General features: G+C 40.7%; 1 protein-coding gene and 1 long non-coding RNA gene across 5 annotated transcripts in view; one reads left to right on the top strand and one right to left on the bottom strand.

The window, feature by feature from the left end:
- LOC117504829 overlaps window positions 1–20,912 on the top strand; it is a 252,950-nt gene that overhangs the window by 80,635 nt on the left and 151,403 nt on the right. The gene's annotated exons all lie outside the window — the stretch shown is intronic.
- LOC117504859 lies at window positions 2,989–17,633 on the bottom strand. 4 transcript variants are annotated; one of them, XR_004558913.1, is made up of 7 exons: window positions 15,773–16,096; window positions 15,635–15,648; window positions 15,004–15,377; window positions 12,509–12,602; window positions 10,466–10,641; window positions 3,215–3,260; window positions 2,989–3,114 (listed from the first exon to the last, which is right to left on the bottom strand). It is a non-coding gene; the product is annotated as an uncharacterized LOC117504859 (long non-coding RNA). The 4 variants fall into 4 exon arrangements; XR_004558912.1 differs by having other exon boundaries at window positions 15,635–16,094; XR_004558910.1 differs by lacking the exons at window positions 12,509–12,602; window positions 15,004–15,377; window positions 15,635–15,648; window positions 15,773–16,096 and adding an exon at window positions 17,526–17,633.

The raw sequence follows: 20,912 nt of genomic DNA, 5'->3' as shown, positions 1-20,912 counted from the left end.
TCTGAGGACACTAATAGTCGTTTGTTATTGGACTTCTGTGCTAATCACAGACTGTCCATAATGAACATCATGTTCAAACATAAGGATGCTCATAGGTGTACATGGTACCAGAGCAGCCTAGGCTGAAGATCGATGATCGATTTTGTGATCGTATCATCTGAGTTGAGGCCGCATGTTCTGGACACTCTGGTGAAGAGAGGGGCAGAGCTGTCAACTGATCACCATCTGGTGATGAGATGGGTCAGAGGGTGGGGGAGGACTTGGCCAGACCTGGTAATCCCAAACGGATAGTGCGGGTGAACTGGGAACCTCTGGAGGAGCCCACTGTCCGACAGATCTTCAACTCACACCTCCAGCATCCCTGTGGAGGTTGGGGGCATTGAACCAGAATGGGCAATGTTCAAAGCTTCCATTGTTGAAGCTGCAGTGGGAGCTGTGGCCTGAAGGTCTGGTTTCTCACTGGTGGTCAGGGAAGCCATCCGACTTAAGGAGTCCTTCTGAGATAACATATCTCGGAAGGACTCTGGAGGCAGTTGCAGTGTACCAACAGGCCTGAAGGGCAGCAGCCTCTGCTGTGGGGGAGGCAAAGCAGCGGGTGTGGGAGGTGTGCGAAGCAACCATGTAGAAAGACTTTCGGTCAGCACCAGGGTGCTTCTGGCAGACCGTGAGGCACCTCAGGAGGGGGAAACGGGGAACCGTCCAAGCTGTCTACAGTAAGGAACACCCTCTGTAGTCCGGGCAGAGCTGGAAGCTGATAGAGGATTTTCAGACAGCACAGCACAAAGGACACATGACCCGCGCCCACACTGTTCCATGGATCTCTTGTGGCAGGAAAAAAAAAAAAAACACACTTCGGGAGAAAATGTAACTCTGTGGGATCAGCACACTGAAAACACATGCATACACGCAAGGTGGATTTCTTCCAGCTCCTAGCGGTAGTTGGCATATCTTATTAAAATTCATTTCTCAACATTGCACCCATGTGAGTCAAAACTTTACACTTTCTCAAGTAATGGTAAATGGACTGCATTTATATAGCACTTTTCCATCTGTATCAAATGCTCAAAGCGCTTTGCAATTATGCCTCACATTCACCCCGATGTCAGGGTGCTGCCATACAAGGTGCTCACTACACACCGGGAGCAATATGGGATTAAAGGCCTTGTCCAAGGGCCCTTAGTGATTTTCCAGTCAGGCTGGGATATAAACCCATGATCTTCTGGACTCAAGCCCAACACCTTAACCAGTAGACCATCACCTCCAGGAAAAATTACATTTTAATCTTGGCTGTTTCACATTTTAATAAAAGTTCCGGGTGATATTTTGATGGTGATTATTCCAAAATCAGTTTCTTTTTAGACCCAGCATAAATGCGCACATTTTATTTCTAATTTCAAAAGACAATTCAAAGAAAATCATCTGGTTCAAACACTTTTATAAATTAACTGAAACCCCAGCAATAACTGCAATGAGTAAAACTGTAAATCTCTTATTAGATTATCACTCAAATATCACGTCTGAGACCTTTTGATCAAAATATGATGAATGGTAAATGGACTGCATTTATATAGCGCTTTTCCATCTGCATCAGACGCTCAAAGCGCTTTACAATGATGCCTCACATTCAACCATTCACACACACCGGTGCTCACTATACACCGGGAGCAACTCGGGGATTAAGGACCTATATGATAATTTTACAAACCCCTTCCAGTACAGTATTTAAAAAAACAGTTTAAATTAAATGCTCTCATCTGCAAAGAAGTAGTTGATTAAAATTCGTTTGTCTTGAAGTAAAAAACCACAGTGACGTTTGCCACAAACTTGCCAGTAACAACAGACCGTCCTCACAGCGTCGTACAAATTTAAACCGCATTTATTGAACTAGTTAGCTCTGCCCCTTTTGTGATCTACATGTTGATTTGGAACAGGTTTTGCCCTTCATGACGCAACTTCATATTACATGGAAAATAAAATTGGCAGGGGTTGGTTTTAAACCAGGAACCTTCCCTACCGAAAGCAAGCAGACTTAACCCTGCTCCAAAAAACTGCACTGCCTGTACATATATACGTACATATTAACAGTATACTGTACCTCACTTTGTCAAGTCTGGACTACATTATTCCTGACAAGATAATCTAGGGTCAGGAGGCAACTGGACCCTATCCCAGCAGTCGGACAGAATAATGATTATTTAAATTACAATTTCAGATTTATGAAAACTTTAATTCCACTTTTAAATATACTAGAGCTGCAGGACAAAATCTATTTCCACTTAACATGCACCATTTCTTTAGTTCGTTCTTCTATTGCCCATTTTTATATGACCCTTGTGTCTAACAGATTATTGGATTAGATTTTACCGTTTTGTTGTGATTTTCCAGTCTTACTTTTATAGGACACTTTGTGGTTTTGACGTTTTTGACAGTTAATGTAACTTGCACATATGCATAGATTTTCTCTTAGTAACGGGTTGGTGTTTGTCATCTTCTGGTGAGACACCAATGTTGATCCGTTGACATTATGCTGCTCCACGGTTTGTCAGACCCAGATGACAATGGTGTCGAAACGTGTCGGCCTAGTTGTACCTGTGCTCTCAGGATTAAAAATGTACACATTTTCTACATTAACACTGAGTGCCTTAGTTGTTTTTTTCCCCACTCCCTAGGTATCACCAAAATTTAACTCCTATTCAGACTCGATCACTTCTGTTATTTTTTTTTCTTGAATATGTTCACCTTGATCTGGCTCAGGTGTTCACAAGTCCAGTCTGGGACCGTGTTTCATAATACATATCCATTTCCGGGTCTAGTTCCGTTTCCGGCTTCCATAGTGTACCAACTGACTGCACCTAGGCTTGTCAAATCTGTACTAGATTATCCTCGAGAGGATACAGATTAATTTAGAAGCTTTTCTTTTATTTGTGAAAATGCAGGAAAGGGACAGTTTCTGTTTTTGTCCCTGACAAAACCACAAACCACAATCCATTTTCCTATTTGTGAACGCTTTTATTTGTGAAAATGCAAATGAATCCATGCGTGTAGTTCTCAGTTTAGACAGATGTCCATGTGTCCACTTCTTTTTCTTCTGCCATGTAGAGCTCGTCTTTCTAGCTTCAAAACAAAAAGAGAAAACTTTTTTTTATTTACATCTCGTGGAAAAACATCCTTAGACAGATTGCAGAAACTTTTTCCTTACCGGCACGCTACTTACCACAGTCAACCTCTATCACGGGGACCTTCCTCACTTCTCCTATAACCTGTAGGAGAAACGCCATCATTCATTGGACTTCATTTGATCTTCTAACATTTTTGTGAAAAGCTTCGTCATCCATATTTTGTCCTTATTTCTGCTCGTCCTCACGGTGGCTGCAGGTGTAAACGCCATTGGGTCATTCTGGACCAACGCAACTACATTTCAGGAACCTTCTTAATTGTAGATCTGTATGTTTCTACCCACCATGCAAAATATTAGCATTCAACTTCTCACAGAGACCTTTCATATTTGGTTTAAAAAAAAAAGCCACATGTGCCAGTATTTTTTTTTTTCCCCAAGCTTCAGGTGGCTTATATTTTTACAACAGAATCATCTAGAAAGCTACTATTATTACAGATATTTACCAAAGGACAGCCAAATTGTTTGAATTATGGCATTGGTTAGACATTGGAATGTATATTTCTCACTCTGTAGAATTCTTACAATGGCTTTTAGTCCAAAACAAGCTAAAAATGAGGTAACAAAAAAATGCAATGATTTAGAATTGAATCCTCTTAATATAGTAATTATAAGATTATAATCTGTTCAAAGGCACATTTTTAGAATTATAACAGACGATGAATTGTAAAACTGATGGTTGGCTCTCACTGCGGTATTGTATCACTTCCTGTTCCGGAGCACAGTGGTGTTTTGCTGCATCTGTTAGCTGTTTAATCTGCACAGTTAGATTGATCTAGTTACCTAGATAACGATTTGTTTCACAGTGTAATCTTCACGTGCCTTAACTAAAGCACTCCCTCTGCTGAATCACCTCTAAATTATTTACACATTATTCACTTTGTGTGTTTTTAGGAATCCGCTAGCTTAGCGCAGCTACTAGCTCTTAGCCGGTTTAGCATGGCGGCTTCTCCTGTCTCTCCCGCACTTTTCTGCTCTGGGTGTGAAATGTTTAGTTATTCCTCGGCCTCCTTTAGCAGTAATGGTACTTGTAATAAGTGTAGCTTATTCGTAGCTTTGGAGGCCAGGCTTGGCGAATTGGAGACTCGGCTCCGCACCGTGGAAAATTCTACAGCTAGCCAGGCCCCTGTAGTCGGTGCGGACCAAGGTAGCTTAGCCGCCATTAGTTACCCCCTGGCAGATCCCGAGCAGCCGGGAAAGCAGGCTGACTGGGTGACTGTGAGGAGGAAGCGTAGCCCTAAACAGAAGCCCCGTGTACACCGCCAACCCGTTCACATTTCTAACCGTTTTTCCCCACTCGGCGACACACCCGCCGAGGATCAAACTCTGGTTATTGGCGACTCTGTTTTGAGAAATGTGAAGTTAGTGACACCAGCAACCATAGTCAATTGTCTTCCGGGGGCCAGAGCAGGCGACACTGAAGGAAATTTGAAACTGCTGGCTAAGGCTAAGCGTAAATTTGGTAAGATTGTAATTCACGTCGGCAGTAATGACACCCGGTTACGCCAATCGGAGGTCACTAAAATTAACATTGAATCGGTGTGTAACTTTGCAAAAACAATGTCGGACTCTGTAGTTTTCTCTGGGCCCCTCCCCAATCGGACCGGGAGTGACATGTTTAGCCGCATGTTCTCCTTGAATTGCTGGCTGTCTGAGTGGTGTCCAAAAAATGAGGTGGGCTTCATAGATAATTGGCAAAGCTTCTGGGGAAAACCTGGTCTTGTTAGGAGAGACGACATCCATCCCACTTTGGATGGAGCAGCTCTCATTTCTAGAAATCTGGCCAATTTTCTTAAATCCGCCAAACCGTGACTATCCAGGGTTGGGACCAGGAAGCAGAGTTGTAGTCTTACACACCTCTCTGCAGCTTCTCTCCCCCTGCCATCCCCTCATTACCCCATCCCCGTAGAGACGGTGTCTGCTCCCAGACCACCAATAACCAGCAAAAATCTATTTAAGCATAAAAATTCAAAAAGAAAAAATAATATAGCACCTTCAACTGCACCACAGACTAAAACAGTTAAATGTGGTCTATTAAACATTAGGTCTCTCTCTTCTAAGTCCCTGTTAGTAAATGATATAATAATTGATCAACATATTGATTTATTCTGCCTTACAGAAACCTGGTTACAGCAGGATGAATATGTTAATTTAAATGAGTCAACACCCCCGAGTCACACTAACTGCCAGAATGCTCGTAGCACGGGCCGAGGATTTGCAGCAATCTTCCATTCCAGCTTATTAATTAATCAAAAACCCAGACAGAGCTTTAATTCATTTGAAAGCTTGACTCTTAGTCTTGTCCATCCAAATTGGAAGTCCCAAAAACCAGTTTTATTTGTTATTATCTATCGTCCACCTGGTCGTTACTGTGAGTTTCTCTGTGAATTTTCAGACCTTTTGTCTGACTTAGTGCTTAGCTCAGATAGATAATTATAGTGGGCGATTTTAACATCCATACAGATGCTGAGAATGACAGCCTCAACACTGCATTTAATCTATTATTAGACTCAATTGGCTTTGCTCAAAATGTAAATGAGTCCACCCACCACATTAATCATATCTTAGATCTTGTTCTGACTTATGGTATGGAAATTGAAGACTTAACAGTATTCCCTGAAAACTTCCTTCTGTCTGATCATTTTTTAATAACATTTACATTTACTCTGATGGACTACCCAGCAGTGGGGAATACGTTTCATTACACTAGAAGTCTTTCAGAAAGCGCTGTAACTAGGTTTAAGGATATGATTCCTTCTTTATGTTCTCTAATGCCATATACCAACACAGTGCAGAGTAGCTACCTAAACTCTGTAAGTGAGATAGAGTATCTCGTCAATAGTTTTACATCCTCATTGAAGACAACTTTGGATGCTGTAGCTCCTCTGAAAAAGAGAGCTTTAAATCAGAAGTGCCTGACTCCGTGGTATAACTCACAAACTCGCAGCTTAAAGCAGATAACCCGTAAGTTGGAGAGGAAATGGCGTCTCACTAATTTAGAAGATCTTCACTTAGCCTGGAAAAAGAGTCTGTTGCTCTATAAAAAAGCCCTCTGTAAAGCTAGGACATCTTACTACTCATCACTAATTGAAGAAAATAAGAACAACCCCAGGTTTCTTTCAGCACTGTAGCCAGGCTGACAAAGAGTCAGAGCTCTATTGAGCCGAGTATTCCTTTAACTAGTAATGACTTCATGACTTTCTTTGCTAATAAAATTTTAACTATTAGAGAAAAATTACTCATAACCATCCCAAAGACGTATCGTTATCTTTGGCTGCTTTCAGTGATGCCGGTATTTGGTTAGACTCTTTCTCTCAGATTGTTCTGAGTTATTTTCATTAGTTACTTCATCCAAACCTTCAACATGTCTATTAGACCCCACTCCTACCAGGCTGCTCAAGGAAGCCCTAGCATTATTTAATGCTTCGATCTTAAATATGATCAATCTATCTTTATTAGTTGGCTATGTACCACAGGCTTTTAAGGTGGCAGTAATTAAACCATTACTTAAAAAGCCATCACTTGACCCAGCTATCTTAGCTAATTATAGGCCAATCTCCAACCTTCCTTTTCTCTCAAAAATTCTTGAAAGGGTAGTTGTAAAACAGCTAACTGATCATCTGCAGAGGAATGGTCTATTTGAAGAGTTTCAATCAGGTTTCAGAATTCATCATAGTACAGAAACAGCATTAGTGAAGGTTACAAATGATCTTCTTATGGCCTCAGACAGTGGACACATCTCTGTGCTTGTTCTGTTAGACCTCAGTGCTGCTTTTGATACTGTTGACCATAAAATTTTATTACAGAGATTAGACCATGCCATAGGTATTAAAGGCACTGCGCTGTGGTGGTTTGAATCATATTTATCTAATAGATTACAATTTGTTCATGTAAATGGGGAATCTTCTTCACAGACTAACTCAGATAAAACTGAAGTTATTGTACTTGGCCCCACAAATCTTAGAAACATGGTGTCTAACCAGATCCTTACACTGGATGGCATTACCCTGACCTCTAGTAATACTGTGAGAAATCTTGGAGTCATTTTTGATCAGGATATGTCATTCAAAGCGCATATTAAACAAATATGTAGGACTGCTTTTTTGCATTTACGCAATATCTCTAAAATTAGAAAGGTCTTGTCTCAGAGTGATGCTGAAAAACTAATTCATGCATTTATTTCCTCTAGGCTGGACTATTGTAATTCATTATTATCAGGTTGTCCTAAAAGTTCCCTGAAAAGCCTTCAGTTAATTCAAAATGCTGCAACCAGAGTACTAACGGGGACTAGAAGGAGAGAGCATATCTCACCCATATTGGACTCTCTTCATTGGCTTCCTGTTAATTCTAGAATAGAATTTAAAATTCTTCTTTTTACTTATAAGGTTTTGAATAATCAGGTCCCATCTTATCTTAGGGACCTCGTAGTACCATATCACCCCAATAGAGCGCTTCGCTCTCAGACTGCAGGCTTACTTGTAGTTCCTAGGGTTTGTAAGAGTAGAATGGGAGGCAGAGCCTTCAGCTTTCAGGCTCCTCTCCTGTGGAACCAGCTCCCTCTCTACTTTTAAGATTAGGCTTAAAACTTTCCTTTTTGCTAAAGCTTATAGTTAGGGCTGGATCAGGTGACCCTGAACCATCCCTTAGTTATGCTGCTATAGACTTAGACTGCTGGGGGGTTCCCATGATGCACTGAGTGTTTCTTTCTCTTTTTGCTCTGTATGCACCACTCTGCATTTAATCATTAGTGATTGATCTCTGCTCCCCTCCACAGCATGTCTTTTTCCTGGTTCTCTCCCTCAGCCCCAACCAGTCCAGCAGAAGACTGCCCCTCCCTGAGCCTGGTTCTGCTGGAGGTTTCTTCCTGTTAAAAGGGAGTTTTTCCTTCCCACTGTTGCCAAGTGCTTGCTCACAGGGGGTCGTTTTGACCGTTGGGGTTTTTCCATAATTATTGTATGGCCTTGCCTTACAATATAAGGCGCCTTGGGGCAACTGTTTGTTGTGATTTGGTGCTATATAAATAAAATTGATTTGATTTGATAAATTGGAAATTAAACTCCCCACGAATGAGATACTGTAGAATTTGGGGTCCAACCCGGAACTCGTAAGGTGTACCTAATAAAGTGGCCAGCGAGTGTATTTAGGATCTTATAAACCGGAAATTAAACTCCCCACGAATAGGGCTGTCACAATTAGGAATTTCTGGAGACAATTAATTGTCAGACAAATAATTATGATTGATGAATATGTTGTCTATTTTTTTTCTTCCTTTTTTTCCCTTCTTTATATTCTACTATCGTAGTACAAGGCTACACAACTCTGGAAGAATGTTTGGCTTCTGTGAGTGGAGAAACTGGGAATAGTGCATCATTTATTTTCATCTTCATTTTACATACAGTCCCAACTTTTTCTGATTTGTGGTTGTTTCTGTTGCATTTCTGAAATTGTTTCTCCACATCAGTCATGTTTTATGCTTAAACACTACATTAAGCTCAAGATTGAACAAATAAATACCTTTGGAAAATAACAGCTGTTAAAGTTCAGAGTTCTCACCTGCTTTTTGTGATCTGTGCATCTGAACATCACCACAGCTTCTCCACGTTCATTCATATATTCTCATTTTTTAAATATGTTTTTAAAGATATTTTACCATTTATTTCATCTCATGATCTCATAAATTCAGTATACGACACGCACATGGTGTAAACAGGACGGTAACGGCAGAATCACATCTTTAGAGAAAGTTCAGAGAGAAGTAAAAGCAGCTCCACGTTTTGGTTTTGTTTTTTTAACGTTCACTCGGGTTAAAATCCTCTCTCTGCTCCACACTCGCTGTCTCATATGCACTGATGGTTCTCAGACTGTAACATGTCGTGCCTCCATTCAGGAATCTCCCACCCCCACCCCTCCCTCGCAGTCTGCAGCCTGTTGACTCTGCGCACACACACACACACACACACACACACACACACACACACACACACACACACACACACACACACACAGACAGACAGACTGACAGCTCCTTCGGTAAACTCCGCATTTTAGAGAGCTTTGAAGAAGACGGCCACTGTTTTAATTGACCGTTTTATCTAAACGGCAGGACGGATCGCTATCGGCCTCCATGTTATTGTCCTGCCTTAAGACGAGAGCAAAACAGAGTGAGCGAGGCTGCAGCACAATGATGTCAGATTCGGTGTCGTTTTATGCTTTGTGGATAAAATAAATAATTCACATTAATCGCAATTATTTTTTATATTCGCGAACATGAAAAATAATTGCGATTGGCGAATATTGTAATAATTGTGACTGCCCTACCCACGAATGAGATACTGTAGAATTTGTGGGTCCAACCCGGAACTCGCTAGGTGCACCTAATAAAGTTGCCGAGTGCATTTGGGATCTTAGAAATCAGAAATTAAACTACCCATGAATGAGACACTGTAGAATTTGGGGTCTAACCCGGAACTCACAAGGTGTACCAAATAAAGTGGTCAGTGAACGTATTTAGAATCTTATAAATCAGAAATTAAACTCCCCACGAATGGGATACTGTAGAATTTGAGGTCCAACCTGGAACTTGCAAGGTGTACCTAATAAAGTGGCCAGTGAATGTATTTAGGATCTTATAAATCGGAAATTAAACTCCCCATGAATGATACTGTAGAATTTGGGGTCCAAACTGGAACTTGCAAGGTGTACCTAATAAAGTGGCCAGTGAGTGTATCTTCTAAATCGGAAATTAAACTCCCCACGAATGAGATACTGTAGAATTCAATAAATTGGTATATCCAATTTCAGCTTGAGACATTAGACACATACCCACAGTATAAGAAACCAAAACTGTCTTCATCATGGAACAGAGCAGAGAAGGATTTTCATATAACAACAAAAATCAAATCTGGGGTTGCATCTCCCATGTGCCTTAAACTTTCAGTTAATCTTTTGAAGAAAATCATTCTCTATACCACTTCATTATGAAGCTCTATAACTGGTGATTCAAAGCTCATACGTTGCACAATTTCTCCAATCACAGCCACAGAAAATTTTATATACAGAAGCCAGAGTGGTGTATTTTAAAAATATGCCATTCAAGCGTGTAATAGCTCAAGGGTTCATATATTATTCTTTTCACTGTGGCACGCCTGGTTGCAAAGCCAGGTATTAATCAATGCAACAGAGTTGCCAAGGGTCTCCCCCCACCCTGTTTCTGAAGCCCCGCATTTTTGAAATATCAAGGATGGTGGTTTCACTTTCCTTGAGCAATTACATAAAGTTTCGTGAACAAACCTGCTCTGTCTAAGCGAGCAGCGTACTGCCCGTTCTCTTCTTTTAAACGACGAATTTCTTCGTAATAGTGTGCGAGTAGTTTTTCGATAAGCTCAGGAACTTCTTCGTTACCAGCTGGATAACGTAGTTTCAGCATTTCCCTCAGCCGTTGTTCCTTAGACATGTTTGTAGAAACCCTGAAAAAACAGAAAAGAAAGGGTCACTGACCAATTCAGTCTCTGAACCAGTGAATCATCAGCGAGAGAACTGGTGCACACACAGAGAGTGCCTTAAAGTGTGACACCGGTGTCGCAGACCGAATGGTCCCCCCCTAAAAATTGGTCCGCCCTGCCTGCACTGCACGTGCGTAATTAGCCGCAGTTCACGGATTATCACCTCGATTCTGCTTCATACTGCACTCCAGTCATCATCTATCTCAGCGACAGATATCTGAAGCTTTTGAACAACAATCAAGCTCGACTCCATGACGCTGTTTACAAACTGTCTGGACACACAGATGGATTTGGTACATTGGACAAAGTCAGAATACATTATTTCACAGGAGTTAATGAACTTTATTTAATCATGAGAGAACTTGAGGTGGTGAAAGCACCGCGGAGCTGCAGCCGGCAATCGCACGTGTGCTCTGTCCATGAGGAGAGGACGGTGGACATGTCCCCTCGCTGGTGATCGGTCTGTGATGAGTTATACTGGACGTAGACATGTTCTCTCGCTGGCGATCGGTCCATGAGCAGGAATTAATGGACTGTATTTTACGTGCCACAATCATGAGAGAACTTGAAGAGGTGAAATTAGGTGGCAGCCGGCGATCGCGTGTGTGATCCATCCATGAGGAGTGGATATGGACATGATCTCTCGCTGGCGAGTTAGTGGACATGGAAGCTTGGCCCGCCTCCTCTTCTTCTGTGGTTTAGAAGCTTCATTGTCAGCAGTCCAGCAGGATGAATGAAATCTAGCAATGCAGGTATGCACTGAAAAAAAAAAAAAAAAAAAAAAAAAACACGAAAAGGATTTTTCTCCCTGGCGTGGGGTTATGTACAATTGCGGAGGCTTGTTGTACAGTAGCGCAGTGTTGTGTAGATTTACGTACAGTAGTGGAGTGTTGTATAGAGCCCGACCGATATGGATTTTTTGATGGTGATAACGATATTTGTATGAAAAAAAAAATGCAGATAAATAAATAGATAAATCGGCTGATTTGCCGATAAATCAGACGATTTTTTATTTTTTTTTATGAATAAAATGTTCTTGTGACGGCGAACTACGGGGCCAGTGATGAACACATTTAAGCAGGAGTGTAAGCAGCTCTCAGTTGAATGGAGTCAGAGCTCCATCTACTGGACAAACGGTGCAAGGACACTTTACATTGCCAACACAAACATTATTTCAGTAACTGTTCTGTTTATGAGAAATTATCGGCGTTCTATTGGCAAAATTTCGGCCGATAGCGAGTACTTTGAAAAGGGCTTATATCGGCCGATAATATTGGCCGGCCAATATATCGGTCGAGCTCTAGTGTTGTATAGACTTGCATGGAACACTTGTGTCCATGCTGTACACCGAAAGTCCGCAAAAAAATGACACGTTTAATTTTTTGCATCCATTTCACGGACCCCTTTGCACCCCTCAGTGTATTGCCATGTAAGACTGCATAAACTCTGCGTATTCAGTACTAGGGTTGGCTATTGAAAACCGGTTGTTTTCAAGAATTGTTAAGAAATGATTCAATCCACTGACATCAATAGCCTTTTTCCTTAACGATTCCCTCATCAGTCCTTCTGCTCACATTATGCCGGTGCGACCGTTGTTTTTGAGGGTGTTCATCGGGAAATTTATCACTTCTCTACATTGATTACAGATCCTGCAGCAGGTCTGCAATCAACTGCTTCTGCAGTGGCTCTGCCTGAAGGCTGAACCAACAAAGCAGCGTTCCGACCCACTGCTTCATTGGTTCTCTGCTTCACTGCTTTTCAGAACCGGCAAGTCCACAATTTCTTCATTAACTCCTCTCAGAACCACTTAGATGTGTCAATCGTGACTCACCTTTGTGTGGATTAAAGTCACTAACTGGGACTCTTGTCTTGTTGCAGAATCGTCCTCTGTTCCTTTTGCACAGCTCCAAACACTGCGCCGCTCTCTGCCGAGTCAAATTAGAAAGATAAGAGTCCGGTCGGAATCAATGACTTCAAAGTGGATCACTGTTTTAAATCAAATAACACTTCTTTTCAAACATTGTACAGACAACAAACTACAACTGACCAAAAGTCCCCCCCGCCCAAAATGAGACATCCTCCGTTCTTTATGAATTACATTGATCTTGATGTGCAGCACAGTGCAAGAGCTCAGCTCAGGGTCTATGGAGTTACTTTTGTCTCATTAATGTCTGAAAGGAAATGCTTTTGACAAAAACTAGATTTTATTTCTCTTTATGTCCAGAGATCGAGGATCCATTGACCAATTTTATATTTATTTACTCTAAGACTCAATAAAATATTGACATAGAAAACCCGTAAAGCCTATTTTTAGTACACAGAAAATTCACAGGCTTTTCGATAAAATCTTATCAATACCCATCCCAAGTCGGTACGACACATTACAAAACTGGGTAAATCAATGGACCCCATTTTGCTCCACTTCGATACATTTTACCCCCATTTCGTAATTATCAGTCCCCATTTTGCTCCATTTCGTTACATTCTGTCCGTTTTAGTATGGGATGGCACAAGTACACGTCACTTTCGGCGAAGTGGCAAATCCGAAGGCCAGAATTTGTACTTCCATGACTGGGCGCCCGGCGAAAACACACTCGGGCTGTATAAGCCCGTTTCAAGTTTCTCAGTGCACGTGTGGCGACCTCCTAACACGTCCTGTTCACAGGTCAATGTATATAAACAGACTGCCGACACCGTTCGCGCTGGTAAGACTGTGTTTTTGAAGCGAACAGCTTAAAGTGCCAAAAGAAGTCACGGTATGGACAGAAAACGGTATGTAAACATTTCTAAAGTCAGTAGTTGGACCACGTCGGCCCCGTTCTATGACGAGCCACTTCCAGTGTTTGGAAAGAAAGTAGAAAATGATCAGGCTGTAAACACTTTACCGTGCCAGACCACGGGTCTGTTCCATAAAACAGGATTACCAAATAAGCCAGGTTTATTTCATTAGTGTCTTATTTTCCACTGGATAAAGCAAATGAAATAAGCCTGGCTTATGTGGTAATCCTGTTTTATGTTCTTTGGTGTCAAAGTATGTAGTTCTCATGCTCTCCTTAGAACATCTGAACTGCTGAAACTGTTGTATATACAGTGGCACCTTCTATAACGCGGTTCACCTTTCGCAGCCTCGCAGTTTCACAGATTTTTTTTTTAGTCCAATTTTACATGCTTTTTTTTTTTTTACAGCGCATTGTGTTCTGCACCCTCATCAAGCAGGCCAGTTGTGGCACCCGAAGGGAGAGTACGCGCATTGTGTTCTGCGTGTCTGTTTATAAGAATCTTCTCACCCAGAAGAAAAAGAGCACCAACAACTACCTATAACTATGTTCTTCACTCGGAAAAAGACACCTGCACCGAGGTGTGACTCAGTGGAAAAAGGCGCGACAGCAGCGCAGCGCCAGGATGAAGAGGCGCGATCAGAGGAACTGTGAAATACTGGCCAGTCACTATTAATTTCTTATGTGTCCAACCTCGTCGGTTGATCGTTAAAATTAAATTTGTTTGTTCTAAAAGCCATCATTATTTATAGGAAAACGTTCTATTTTTATTTCTCAAACAAATGTTTGGGCCTGAAAACAGGTTGGTCTTATTTTTCTACTAAGGTTTGAACTTTGAGCGATAAACAAGGGACCACTGTATTTATATTTAACGCTGATAATTATGTCATGGGTTTTATCTCTTTGTATGTATCAGCTTTTCACTTATGCAAACAACATACTCAGTTATCATAAACGTAGCTTTCTTATTTTAACGTCGGGGAAAAAAGCAGACGAGAAATATGAAAGTGTTTTATTTTCAAACTGAAAGTCACATTTGTAACATTGTGTCATTGAAATAAGAAGCTTCTTTCAGCTTCAGACTAGAGAGGTCAAATTTTTACAATCCTGGTCTTTCGGCTCCTGGGCCTCCTGTGCCTTTCAGTCCAGTCGTTTACACTGCATTGTTTGTTTGTTTTTTTTGGGGGGGGGGGGGGGGGGGGGTGACCACAAAAGTAGAGCTGATTTAAAGAAAAGGGTTGGGTTGACCCATAGCCAGGTGCGACTTGTTTATCCCTTGAGCTTCAAATTGACTATGAAAAAAAAAAAGTGAGAAGTTTAAGAAAAGTCTGTTTTTCATTTTTTCCCCCCTCAGAAATGACAAGGATGTGGCAACAGGGACTACAAGCTGAACACATGGAAATCAAATGCTTGTGATCTTCATCCAGGAACAAACAAGGGATGTGGAAAGTGTGTTTGCCTGCCCTCCTTTTATGTGACTCAAAGACACATTCATTAAAAATCGTCTTTTCCCACAAAGTTTTGTCTTTTTGGTACATTTCATACTTACTTGGCACACTGCATGTGATCGGTAGTGGTTTCCAGTCCAAGAGATATTTGTGGGTCCCTTTTCAATGCAAGTCTTGAGTTAATACTTTATTAACACTGTAGACAGAAACATTTAATTCTCAGGAGTTTTGTGTGGAAACTTATGTGTTCATAGAAGGGGTGCAGTCTGCTTTTAAAAAGACAGCTTTTACACAGAATCGGCGGAGATTGGATGGTAATACACTTCCTTCAACCACTGTAAATCGAACTATCAGTTGGCTTTTCCTTCTCTGTCGTCTGTAAGGAGCCTGTCTGCAGGTCCGTCTCCTCTCAGGAGATGTTCTGATATGTCGGAGGACGCGCACTGTGGCCAGTGATGGATTCCTTTCTCCTTTCCTGAATAAGATAAAAATATATACTATAATAAAGACATGATTTGACTTCATTCTTTCATTCATTGCATGACAGAAAGTGTAGCCAAATATACATAATGTGTAAATAAAAATGGAAATAGGAATAACAGAAAAAAAATCTAATTGATAATGAAAATTAAAATATTGACAAACTTTTTCCAACTGGAGTGACGACTGTTCAATTTATATATATTTATGATAACATCTTGATTTTTGTTTGCAAATTGACGAGCTTCCTACCGGTGTGCAGTTTTCTGGGTGACGTCAGCCACGACACATGCGTCCCAGAATTAAAAAAAAGAAAAAAGAAAAAAGCATTAGAAGTGCCAGACTGTGATAAGCTTAATCTATAGATCTCTTATAAATGCAGTAACTTACCGAGCGAACCGTTCGGGAGGCCGGCGAGTGAATCGGGTGAGACGATGCCGTCGACAATCAATAAACCGATCTGTTTGAGTTGGTTCTCTTCTTTTGCCGTGAGTTTTACTGGTACACTGAAGAACTCACCACCGTGCACTAACGCACGAAGCTCCTCCACTCTCCCTGTCACTGGTACTAATCCTTGCACAAAGAAACTGCTATAATCGTTCCTGGTTCTACAAGCAAACTTGTCCGTACTTCACCACCATGATCCTGGGAATGCGCAATGTTTATATGCATTGACCTTTGAACTTACCCAACAGCCACTGCTGCGCTGAAAATGGAGGTGGGTGATACCGGGAATTTTGGTATTGATCCGATACCAAGTAAATACAGGCCTAGTATTGCTGATATCGATACCGATACTTTTTCATATTTAAGCTTCATAGATCCAAAAGACCTAGGACAGAATTTTGCCAAACATTGTACGTGACAACAAAAAACTTTATCACAAACAACATTTTTGTTCAAAAAAAAAAAAAAATCACTAAACACAACTTAACTAGAGCCCATTTCACCAAAATCACATACCCATACATTATGATTTAGTTCTCAGCTTGTACAAGGTCTCTATTTGCTTGGCGTTTCAGCTATTGTTAGTTGATATGCGATCGAAGTGGATACTTTTGTAGAGGAGACTTCGCTTGACATTTTGATGTATAATAAGTGTATGTTGGTGTCAGCATTGGTTAGTTATGAGTGTTCAAATGTTCCAAAACAGGGAAAGTCCCCAAATTTGGGGACTCTAGGGTTTAAGAGGTTAAAACAAAATCTCCTGAGGTAGAGGGCTGACAAACCACAATACAAGGGTGCGCTGCTCCATGTTGTGTGACACAGCTCTTACAGAGAGTAGACTTTGATGAATCTGTGTGCGGGAGAGAAAAAAAAGCTTGAGTATCGATCTTTTCACACAAGGATCGTTCAATATCAGTACCAGCGTTGGTATCGATATTACGATCGAGCCGCCCGCCTCTAGCTGAAAACTCAAAACTGGCTTATTGCTTGTTTGTTGAAATCAGCTGGTTTGATTTTATCTCTAACTTGCTTTTTATCAGCCAGCTGTTAGCATCACTGCCTGGAACGGTGAGGTTTATACACCAAGCTGACCTGAAATGAACCACTGTACATTAAATTGACTTTATTGACGAGTCTACCCCCTTTGAAAAGTGATCAAATTACATGTATTTTGAACTGAGTTCGGCGATGTTTTTTTCCTCGGTCAAAAATGGCCACCAGGGGGCGCTGGGGTAAAGTCAGCGTCAACCCATCGCCGGGCTTTTTTTCTTTGTCTTAAACGCAGAACTGACTCGTTTGTTTATAACCCAAAAATCTTACAGATTGATTGCTTGTTTAGCTTGAACTTACATAACGCCAATGCTACGGCAATAAATGATTTATTCATTCGATAAAAATGGCGCAGCACGGCCTGTAAAAGGCCTGTAGTTGCCGTCTGTCAATACCATGTACTCAAAAAACAGCGTGAAATATCTATTTGTATTCTGTGGCTTGTATGACCACGAACGCCACTTATATGTTTTTTTTTTTTTTTTATCTCAAATAAAGTAAGGTAATTCAATACTACCGAAGTGCTTCCAAATAGCGCTTCATTAGCAGCAGTTAGCCGTTTGGCTTTTTGCATGAACTTCGTCCTTTTTCCCCAACTGTCAGCTTGTGTGGCTTGTTAACTCTTTAAAAACCATGAAAGACTTACAGCGTGAAGTTTAATCTGTTCCAAGAATCGTTTTTCAGGATATCGAGCTAGTTAGCCGCAACACAAAACAGAGACTAACTCACGGGCTGAGTGTGGGGGTGTCGGCACAAACCATTTGGATGATGGGGTGGTAGTGCAGCAGATAAGAGAATATTTAGAGGGCAATCCTGCAAATGGTGATAAAAGCATCAAATTCGGCAGAAATACTCCTCAGACAATCCTCTTAAAAAAAAAAAAAAAAACAATTGGCCACTTGAATTTTCAGTCAGCGTTCAGGTAGAGGTCAAAATTAAAAGATGCTCCAATCATATTGAAACCTATGTCACATTACTTGCCTGATCATAAAGATTCCAAAAAGGTATGCTTTGGACGGTCTGTAACTGAATTCTATGGAGTTACGGGATAAAAATAGCAAGAATGGTGACAAGGTCAGTGTCGGTTTGTACAGGGGTCAAAAGTTAAAGTTGCTTCAATTTTGGTAAAAAAAAAAAAAAAAAAGTGATGCAAATTACTAGTTGAGTTAACACGGTTTTAAAAAGGAATAGTTTGGACCATGTATCATCCTTACTTATCACGTTACGGGGTAACACATGTCACATGTCATAGAATCCAATAGATGTTGACCTTGTTTGACCTTTGCTTTGGAGATCAAGCATTCAAGACTGTCAAAACTACTCCATTTATTAATCCTATTAGCTCAACCAATAACTTGCCTCACTTTTTTCCAAAATTAGAGCAACTTTAACTTTTGACCCCTGTACAAAATGACACTGACCTTTGTCACCATTCTTGCTGTTTTTATCCCATAACTCCATAGAATTCAGTCGCAGATAGTCCAAACTATACCTTTTTGGAATCTTTATGATCAGGCAAATAATGTGGAATATTTTTCAATATGATTGCAGCATTTTTTAATTTTGACCACTGTGTAATTCTTCAATTGACCCCTACCTGACCACCGATTGAAAAGTCAAGTGGCCAATCAGTTTTTTTCAAAAGAGGAGTGTCTGAGGAGTATTTCTGCAGAATTTGATGCTTTTATCACCATTTACATGATTGTTTCAGTTATCTGCTGCACTAGTGTCAGCGGAAACCACTTTAAACCGAGACATCCGCCACATCCGTTAAATTCACCGATCCGGGCCCAGAACTTCGGAACTTGCCGCTTGTATTACTTCATGTGTGCAGGTTGCCTTGCTGATGGTCACAAGTTTCAGGAAAAAAGAACCAGGGTGCGAGAAAATTTTTCGCCAGATGCTTCTGACATTATGTACATTTCTCAGCCAATCAGAAAGTCAGTACCCACTATGTCATTCGCACAATTAGCATACTATTAGCATACATGCACCAATAAATTGATGTGTCCTCATTTTACAGATTGCAATGCTTTATGCTGCTGCTGTGGTGAACATGTTGAAGTTCCTCAGAGCTTGTTAAAATTATGTCCATAGGTGGTTTTGTTGTTAAAATTATGAAACAAAATGACACCATAAGTGAGTGGTTGGGTTGTATTATGTGCTTCAAAATGCTTTGTCCATGCAGAATAGAGAAATGTTTGAACAATCCCTGAAGTGTTTTCTGCTTGCTATCAAAAACACAGACGATTTAGTATGTGAAACTTTTTCTGGAGTGATACGTAAGTTTACGTTATGTTAAAATTATATACAGGGTGAACACGAAAACACTCCTTGGTTTCAAATATTTATAATATCAAAAGTTACATGAATCATTTACAATTTTGGTATCTACAGTTGCAGAAACTCAAGGGTTTTTTTTTTCTCTTTTGCAGATTCTTCTTCAAAATTGTAAAGTTATTATTATAAAATTATCCGCCTTGCCTTCACTGCGCATGCATCATTTTGGGACCACAGCAGCTCGTCGGTGACAGAATCTTTACATCCAAAACGATCAAAGGAAATAATGTGATTATTAACCATCAGGTGACAAGGTAAAACCTCTTTAATCATTCTAAAGTCAGTTTTAAGCAGAAACGAGGCAATAATCAGTGAGCCGCTACTGATGCTTTGAAATGACGGAGGCGCAATGAACGCAGCAGCAGCTGCGGCACGCTGATCGCTTCCTCTGTCCTTTATTATGAAATAATGCTGAATTTATGTGGAAATGATTGTTTTACAAAAGCTTCAGATATCTGTCACTTAGATAGATGACTAGAGTGCAGTTTGAAACAAACTAGGTGATAATCGGTGAACCACGGCTGACACACAGAAATGACGCATACGCAGTGAAGGCAGGGTGGACCTTTTTTTAGGGGGGACTGTTCAGTCTGTGACACCTGTCGACATGCCGGTTTAAAGGGGTTTCTGCTGAAACCCCCATCCTCCAAATAAGACTGTTCACACTCGGAATGCGCATACACGACTAGGTTGGTTCAAAGATCGAGAGGTGTAAAAACAAACAGACGCTCGGTCGGTCAGTGACAGCGTCAATCAAACAACTGTCCAAATCCATAATAAACATAATTTTACAGATACTTATAAGGATGAGTGAAAATGCAACTGTTTTATCAAGCCTTAAATATTATAAATAATTACTTTTGAGATTATCCCAAACGCTTTCTCCACCCCATGAAGCCCACAGCTACAGCTTTAGAAAATTCCTCTGTTTCCGTAGCAATTAGAGATGGTTTTATCAGACAGTGTCTTAGAGAAAGTAATTAATCCCCTACGAAATAATTATTTTATATAACGCAGGGTCCAACGGCATCCAGCGGGTCGCGATGGCCCAGCGAATTGTGTGGCAGTCAAGTATCAATGTGCCTTAAGTGTCATTTGCAGGTGGCCATCGAGTCATGCCGCTTTTATTTTCCAGCCAGCTGGACTTGAGTTCCGATATCAGGGAATGATTTCCCTTCGGCATCTTTTTAATAGGCAGCGTAATCTGTCACCGCTCTGTTGTGATATAAATCGTACATTTTTCCCACTTGTGTTCATTATTCATTGATCCAAATCACAGACACATGTGCCTATAAACCTAATAAATGACACAGAACATGCAGGGAAATGGACCAGGCAGTTACTTCATGATTATTTACTAGAGACACCATTCAGCTGCTATTCACCAACCAGATCCATGATTAATTTTATTTTATTCTTCACAAATAATTTATTTCACACACGAACGTAGTGCACAAGATTTATTGAGGTCTGCAAAGCGAAACAGTGATCAGCTGATTCTATGTTTCCAAATAGACGCTGTCTCGTTCAGCAGTGGGTCGAATCAGGCAAAACCTGAATTTTCAGTTCATGTGCAGCATAAACTTCAGTTTTTCTTCCTTGGACACCAGTAACATGTTTTCACAAAACATCTTTCAAGGAATCAGTACTCCAACAGGAAAAATAATCAAAGTCTCTGTCATAAGCTAAGCTA

Source organism: Thalassophryne amazonica, chromosome 23 (assembly GCF_902500255.1).
Source record: "Thalassophryne amazonica chromosome 23, fThaAma1.1, whole genome shotgun sequence".
Taxonomy (NCBI): Eukaryota; Metazoa; Chordata; class Actinopteri; order Batrachoidiformes; family Batrachoididae; genus Thalassophryne; species Thalassophryne amazonica.
This window is presented reverse-complemented; position numbering and strand designations above follow the sequence as displayed.